We start from the raw sequence: 7,241 nt of genomic DNA on the forward strand, positions 1-7,241 counted from the left end.
AGAAAAACACTTAACAATTATCACGAAAATATTATTCCCTAATGCTATGTCTACAGATGTTATGTCTACAGATAGACAAGTTAGACAAAGCCAGGAATTTCATGCTGTCATCTTTATGCACAATCTATTAACATCTTGAGGATCATAAAGCATGTCTCTCTGTAGTAATATTGCCTCCTTATGTATCTATCAGTCCATCTCAAATCTGTTCTTGTAGTAGTAGACCACTGCAGTGGCAGAAGAATAAGTTTCATTAACTAACTATTCCTCCACTGTACAAGAAAGAACACTTTATTATTTTTTTTTAAGGAAGAATATTTTAAACGCACATCTACCCTGAGGTCTTTCATTAGTGTAAATCAGGTAGTCCACATCTGAACTTGCTGAGTGAAAAGAGAGGAAGAATTAGATTGCTAAGCTTTGACTTGAGTAAGCAACATATGAAAAGGAAAAAGGATGGTCCAAAGCATATAGTCATGCCTATAAAAATGTATTCCACTATGGGGACATTGACTTTTCACAATGTACAGCATTGGATTTTGATCAGAGTGGTTTCAAGCAGTAATTCTGGTTCTGCCTAGTTTGTTACATGTAAGAAAGGACACTCAACACCTCCACTTGAGCTTCTTCATCTTAAAAAAGTGGGAGTGGGCGCGTGGGTCGCTCAGTGAGTTGAGCGTCTGCCTTAGGCTCAGGTCATGATCCCGGAGTCCTCGGATCGAGCCCCAGGCTGGACTCCCTGCACAGTGGTAAGCCTGCTTCTCCCTCTCCCTCTGCCGAGTCCCCTGCTTATGCTCTCTCACTCTCTCATAAATAAGTAAAATCTAAAAAAAAAAAAAAAAAAAAAAAAAAAAAAAAAAAAAGTGGGATATTGGGGTGCCTGGGTCTCATTTAGGTATCCAACTTTTGATTTCGGCTCATGTCATGAAATCAAGCCCCCCATCAGACTCAGTGCTAGACATGGAGATTGCTTAAGATTCTCTCTTTATCTCTCCCCCAGCAGTGCCCCTCTTAAAAAACAAAACAAAACAAAACAAAACTGGGATAATATTAACATGTATTCTAGAATACTGTTATATGAATATTCTTCCATAAATGCAAAGCAATTGTTATGATAGCATTTGGCAAGTTTAATATTCAGAACACTGTCACTGAGAGGAATACTAAACAATTTTTATAAGACTGTCCAAAGAACTTGCTTGCTGGTACACATTTAGAATAAATAAAGATATTTTAATGGCAGTGGTGGTAGTACACAATATTTTCCAAGCAAACTTTACCACAGAGTCACTTATTTAAGGAAATGATTGGTATTTGGTAAAACATATCCTAGGACTGATCTTCAACTAGCATATTTTGGGAAATAATTAATTGGTATGTTATAATTGGAGAGGCAAGATTAAACAGTGACTAAGAGCCTGTGCTCAGGAACCAGACTGAACGTAAATGCTGGCTTCCCTATATCGTAGCTATGTAACTGCACTCAACCTCAGTTTTCCAATCTTTAAAATGGGGACAATAACAGTTCCTACCACACAGGGTTTTATGAGGTTAAATGAGTTAATAAATGTGAAAAGACTTAGCATAGGACCTGGCACAACACCAGGTACCATTCGATTTCACTATTTAGTGACCAATTCCTAGAGGACAGGACTTTTTTTTTTTTTTTAATGTATTATATCCCCCTGCCTAGTACAGTGTTTGGCAGATAGATGTCCAAGAGTTAATGCGCATTCATTTATTTAAAACATATTTACTAAGCATTTACCTGTAGCTAAATAACACCCACTTTTAAAAGAAACATTAGTAAATATTCACATATCTTATGACTTTACCAATATAGTATTAAAGTCTAAGAAATGTAGTCACGTTGTGGGTCCACACAGACTGCTATTAACATTGATAACACAACTCAACAAAACTCATCCTGCAATTTAAAACACAAAAGGTCAAAATGCTGATCTCCTGGAGGACATTTTCTCACGCCCATGGGACCCATTAACACTAGCCAAACTCACCAGATAAACTATAATACATATGAATTTAGAAGTATGTGCTTTTAACAGTAGTTTTCTGGAAATGACGAGATACGGTTTTACTTTTTCACGTTATTACAGATGTCTTGAGAATACTATGCGGAAGTAAACAACTGTAATATGAGCCCAAGATAAAACAATCAGTTTATGACTCTTTCTCTTCCTCTCACTGACCAACGGGAGACAGCTTCACCGTCATTTGCATTCGTTCCATTGGATGGCGAGGGAATAGAAAAGATGAAATTAAAACTAGTCAAACCTGTTCTATACACGACATTTTTCCTAGGTTAGGTGGTAAAGGAGATTTAAAGGAATGAATAAACCCCTTTAAGAAGTCCTTACCACTAACACAGATAACCGAAAAATGAGTTTTTATTCATTTTGATAAAATCAGTCATAAAAACAAATTTTGGTTCAGCCGCTAAAAATAGCTATCAAACACATAAAGACTTTCTGTAAAAGTCGTTTTAAAATTTAAAGTGCCGTGAACGGTCCACTAATTTGTATTTAGTGTTATTTGCCAAATAGAGCCAATTCTAACTTTTATATACAGTAGGCAGATGGAGATTAAATCCCCAAGTCCAAAAATGTAACCAGAATAAATGGAAGAGTTTATTTTTCCCACATTTATGAGAATAAAAATGAAACTTTTTCAGTGTTCAGACCAAACTCAAAACAAAATCCCTCAACTTCTGTTTTAGAATTTTTATGCCAATTTTGAGCTAATGAAGTAACAATCCACAGCACTGTTGCAAAGCTGAAAAAAAAAAAAAAAAAAAAAAAAAAGGGGGGGTTTTATACAAACACTGACAGGCCCTGACCATCAGTGGCACTAGAAGGCGCCACCATAATTGCAGTCTCCTCAAGACATAACTTCTTTCAGGCTAAGCAGGCGAGCCAATATTTTGTATTTTAATTAAGAAACCTGGACTTTGTTTATAATAATTGACTGTTAGGTCAGTTCTTGCCAGGATATACTTGTAAAAAAGAATTTTTGCCTCAAGTAAGCTTTCATTTAAGATTTTGGACCAGATTTAAAATTGGGGATTGAAATCTTTTTCAGCCATTTATTTTAGCTTTCATTGTCACACTAACATGATAAAATTACGTATTTGTGTAGATCTCTAACCTACTAATCAATGGCCATAAATATTTATTTATTCTGTGAAGAAAACTTTTATTCTTACTGATAAAAATGTATTATCTGCTATGAACACAAAACCCACATTGTTTCTCTCATTAATTACTTAGAGCTGAACATAATTCAATGCTTGCATAGTGTTATGAAACATATCAATCAGTAGTCAAGACAGAGTAGAACACTAAAGAGATAATCTAACAACAGAGGAAATATTTTAAGATGTGAAACACCCATATACTGATTTTAGAAATGTCTTTTTTGGGGCTGTTCAAATTAAGGTTTTGATACAATTAATTCTTTCAAACTCCTATTGCAAAATATATTTGTCTTCTTAATCATAATTATTTTTTTGGCACATGAGGTAATAGCAGTATTACTCAATATTGTTTTAAAAGCAAATTAGAGGCAGAGTACTTGTCTAAATTCATACCTCTAGCAAATGAGGTTCCGAAGGAAACCAAATGGAACACTGCCACCTTTTGGTTACATAAATTGTAAAGTTGCAGACATTTACTGTAGGGTTTTTCAATGAAAATATCTGGACATACTTGCTTTTAGAAATAGTAACCCTATCTTTGTTGATATGAAAGTATCCATCTTTCAATTTTGTTTCTCAGTTATCATTATTTAAGTATTTCAATTTTCATTTTGCAAGGTTTTCCCCAAACTTTTGAACTTTAGTACCTGGAAACAATTCTTCCTGTTTATTTTGTAAAGAAGGGTGAATAATGACCTCAAAATGAAAAACACAAAGGGACTTTTATATCCTAGGGCTCTGTCATAAACATTTCTATTACTTCTCTTTATACCAAACCATACCTTACAGAACAGGATTTTACAGTGACACACTCAAATTCCCCAAAGCACTAATTGCATTTCTTTCAGCTAGAAGGATTTATGCCTTCCCACCCCAGAAGTGTTCTATGTATAGTTTTAAATTACAGGATAAAAAAAAAAAAACAATACAGTAGGTGCCTAGACACATATAAGGAGTAATTGGTAGGTGAGAATAAATGAAGGGCTATATATAGGCATAGATTTCATTTAGGGCAAGATCTGAAGTTATGATGTCTAAGTTTGGGGACAAAACAAAACAAGGAAAATTAAGGGTGGGAGAATAAACAGCACCTTAATAAATAAGGTAAATAAAGGAACTAGTAGAACAGCAAATTATACAATTTTTTTCAGTCCAGTTCCCACAACCTGGTTGACTCTACTGATAAACAGCCCCTCGGCTATAAAAGTAGAATAACAATAAATAACATACAGTCAAGTTAATAAGAAATATATATATATGAGTTTAAATAAAAGATGTGGAAAACCTTAGGTTCCAGCAACAAAGAAGAAATGTAAAATTAGAGATCTGTAAAGTGACACAGCGGATATTCAAGTGTTTATCAGGCTCAGGAAAAGCCTCATTTCTCGGAGTTGAAGATTAAAAGTCCATTTGGGATATGAACATGACTTTGGGACTTATATGAGGTTATGTGTAGAACCTGAACTCCCTATAAAAAGCCAAAGACTTGAAGAGTGACACCTGAATGGTAGAGGGGAGGAATAGCATCACTACACCTAGGGAAGTCTGGAGAAGTAATAAGGATATTTAATTTAGCCTGAGGATATAAGGGGGAAAAATAAAATTCTCCTCTAAAGATGAAAGCCAAAGACTTCATGGTAGCCTTTCAGGGTGGTAGTAGACTCCTCAAGTCAACAAATTAAAAACTAGTCCTAAACCAACTGAACAAACATGAGCACATGCTATGAGTACATAGCATCCCTTCAACAACTTACAGTCCACAGTATTCCAACAGGCAGTAAACTCCTTATTGAAGAGAACTTCAAAATCAAAACTACAAACCATACAAAGAAATGATCTAACATAAGCAGGAGTCATCAAATAAAACAGCATGTAGTATAACATACCCCAAAACTGGAGGCAATGAAATCATCTGAAATAGACTATTTTAAAAACTATGCTTAAAGGGCACCTGGGTGTCTCAGTGGGTTAAAGTGTCTGCCTTCAGTTTGGGTCATGATCTCAGGGTCCTGGGATCGAGCCCCGCATCAGGCTCTCTGCTCAGCGGAGAGCCTGCTTCCTCCTCTCTCTCTGCATGCCTCTCTGCCTACTTGTGATCTCTATCAAATAAATAAAATCTTAAAAAAAAAACCCAAAACTATGCTTAAAATAAAGAGACAGCAAAAGAACCAGAAACCACAATTTAAACACATACACACCAGGACACTGGGGGGGAAAAGGAGGATTTGAAAAATAAATTAATAGAAACAAAAAATTTAAACAAATTTTAAAAATTTAAAATTTTTAAAAAATCAATGAGTGATTTTAAATGACCAAATGGACACAGCTGAAAGAAAATTTTAACTAGACGATCTAGGAAGCTTACCCATCTATACTACCAAGAAAAAAAAAAAAAAGAAGAAGAAGAAGATACATAAAAATGAAGCAGTGGATATCTCTGCAAAACATAATGGCAGCTTTCTCTTCAACAAACTTAGGGTGTTTGTCTCAGTGTAATATTTATGAACCAATTTCAAGACAAACTATCCTAATATCCACTACTATTATACTCTCAAATATTGCTTGAAATAATTGTAGAAAAACTTTTATGTTCAAGTTGTCTAATAGTAAACATGCATTTCAAACTACTAAAGTTAAGAATTTTCACACATTCTACAATGGAGAAACTTGAATTGTTTGTGAAAATTCTAGCTTCTGCTTTAGGTCATCATGAGTATGATAGACAGCCTCAGAAATAACTATCCATGCCCTTGAATAAGCACCACCTTCAGTGTGGGTTGAAGTTATGGACTTGCTTCTAAGGAATAATATACAGAAGTAATGGGATCTTTCTTCCAATATTAGGTTTAAAAAGGATTGTGGCTTCCATCTGGGTTACTCTCTCTTTCTCACTGTCTAGCTCTCCTGTGAAACACCAACCATCCATTGTGAGGACATTCACACAGCCTGCATGAGTGAACTTGGACATAGATCTTCTGAGGCCTATCCACATCACATCAATGATCTTGGAGTAAATCTCTCCCCTCCATCCATCTCCGTCAAACCACTGGATGATACCTCAGGTTCAACCAACAGGTACCACCAACAGCTGCAGCCCCATGATAGACCTTGAGCCACGGGAATATCCTTATGCTGGGATCACATTCTTGATCCACAGAAAGTATAAAATAATAAATGTTTGTTGTCTTAAGCTTCTAAATTTGGAGATTATGATGTAGCAATGGATAGTTTCTTCTTTTTAAATTTTCTATTCCAGTATAATTAATGCATTAGTTTTATATAGTAGTTAATACATTAGTTTAAATACATTAAATTATACATTAGTTACATACAATGTAATCAGTTTCAGGTGTACAACATAGTGATTCAACTTCTTTAAATGTTATGCTATGCTTACCGTAAGTGTAGCTATCATCTATCACGATATTACAATACCATTGACTTATGCTGTGTCTTTTATTCTTTTGACATATTCATTCCATACACAAATCTTACACCTCTCAATCCCCTTCCCCCATTTTGCCCATCCTTCATCTCTCTGGAAACCATCAGTTTTTTCTCTGTATTTATGGATTTGATTCTGCTTGCCTGTTATTTCATTTGTTTTTGTTGTTTTAGATTCTATGTATGAATGAAAACATAGGCTATTTGTCTTTCTTAGTTTGACTTATTTCACCTAGTATAATACCTATAAGTCCATCCATGTTGTCATAATGGTATGATCTCATCCTTTTAATGGCTATAGTATACTCCAGTATAGATATGTGTGCATTTATGTGTGCATGTGTGTTTATACACATACATCCATATACACACACAAGCATCACATCTTCCTTATCCATTCACCTATCAAACACTATTATAAGTAATGATACAAAAACATAGCAGTTCATATATCTTTTTGAATTAATGTTTTCAATCTCTTTGAGTAAATACCCAATAGTAGAATTACTGGATCACATGATATTTCTATTTTTGATATTTTGAGGAACCTCCATACTGTTTTCCACAATGGCTGTACCAATTT

Source organism: Mustela lutreola, chromosome 6, assembly GCF_030435805.1.
Source record: "Mustela lutreola isolate mMusLut2 chromosome 6, mMusLut2.pri, whole genome shotgun sequence".
Lineage (NCBI taxonomy): Eukaryota > Metazoa > Chordata > Mammalia > Carnivora > Mustelidae > Mustela > Mustela lutreola.